General features: G+C 39.5%; 1 long non-coding RNA gene across 1 annotated transcript in view; it reads right to left on the reverse strand.

Annotated features, from left to right (window-relative positions):
- Positions 1-875: 875 nt before the first annotated feature.
- LOC128249636 (uncharacterized) overlaps positions 876-1623 on the reverse strand; it is a 7243-nt gene continuing 6495 nt past the window's right edge. The window contains exon 3 of the long non-coding RNA XR_008265756.1: positions 876-1054. This is a non-coding gene — a long non-coding RNA (uncharacterized LOC128249636). The remainder of the gene's footprint in view (positions 1055-1623) is intronic.

Raw genomic sequence — 1623 nt, forward strand, 5'->3', positions numbered from 1 at the left:
ATATATGTCTGTATGTATGTATATATAGCTCAACCATCATTCACAAACTAGAATGAACTGGTAACGTATTCTTCACTTTCATTACTTATAGAGTTGTGGACAGAAGCAGACAACCTGTCTGTTCTTCAGCCTTTGCCCAAGCAAAGGAGAGAGAGTGAGTGAGCAAGCGTGAGAGAGGGGAGGAGGGAGAGCTGCACCAACAGTAAGTTGGAACTCATTTCAGCAGAGCTCAATTGGATTAATGTGAAAGGATGTAGTTTGTCCAAGGATACAACACACAACTGATACCAGGAATCAAATCCACCACTGGATGACTGTGAACCCAACACTCCAACCACTAGGCCACACATGCACATCATCATCATTTAACATCCACATGCCATACTGACATGGGTTGACAGGATCCAGTGTGTTCAAGGACTGCATTAAGCCCCAATGTCTGCTTTGACATGGTTTCTATGGTTTGCTACCCTTCCTAATGCCAACCATTTTGCAGAGTGTGGACTGGATGCTTTTTATGTGGCACCAGCACCAGTGAGGTCACCAAGTAACTTGCAAAGCAAAGACTCTTCAATTGATTGGTGAGGCTTTATGCTAGGAGGTTGAGAGGATAATGCACAACAGAGGGACAGGAACTGGTGTCTTGCTATAAAACGGATATAAGGCTACCCCAATTGGGAAAGGAAAGATGGTGGTGATGAAGTGTCAAGGTGTACCCTCATTTTAAAAGAAGGTGGGTATAAGAGAAGATAAAGAGAGAGAGGACTGCAAAAGCTGGGAGGGTATTTAAGTTCATATAAGAGAGTAAAAGGAAAATGACAGACAGTTAGAAATGGTGGTGGAGGTAAGATGCAATAAAGAACAAAAGAAAAATAGATCGTAATTAATATTCATCATTTATTTGATTTTAAAAAGTTGTTGAAAGAATTTCAAACTCGTCAGCATTGGTTAACTTGTTCGTTGAAAAATATCATATTCATGTCATTCCCAAAAAGGGTTTTTCCCATAACTATTCATGAGGCAACAACCAAATAAACCAAAACCAAGTCATTTGCTGAAAGATAAAACAAAATAAAGTAAAAAACATTGAATCCATAAGAAATATTTCCCATGATAAACATTCATAAGAAAATGTATTAATCATGGGAAAAGAATTAAGATGGCTTCTTATAAAATCTAGAAATGATTTGGTTAAATTCAAAATGCTTCAAATAATATCATAGTCCTCCAGGCGATCACAGAGGAATTCAAGACAGGTTGCCCCTGGGAGCTCCTCTATGCTGATGACCTTGCACTAATTGCGGAGTCACTATCAGAACTAGAGGAGAAGTTTCAGGTGTGGAAGCAAGGACTAGAATCGAAGGGCCTTGGAGTCAACCTAGCAAAAACCAAAATCCTAATAAGTAGGAAGGTAGATAAAACACAAACCCCTTCAGGTAGATGGCCCTGCTCAGTATGCAGTAAAGGAGTAGGTAGTAACTCTATAAGATGTACCCGGTGCAAGCTATGGACACATAAGAGGTGCAGCAATATCAAAGGCAGATTAACTACAAAGTTAGTCTTTGTATGTGGCAGATGTCCAGGTGCAATAAACACTGTAAACAAACAGGAAACAACTTCTAT

Source organism: Octopus bimaculoides, chromosome 16 (assembly GCF_001194135.2).
Source record: "Octopus bimaculoides isolate UCB-OBI-ISO-001 chromosome 16, ASM119413v2, whole genome shotgun sequence".
In the NCBI taxonomy this organism is placed as follows: domain Eukaryota; kingdom Metazoa; phylum Mollusca; class Cephalopoda; order Octopoda; family Octopodidae; genus Octopus; species Octopus bimaculoides.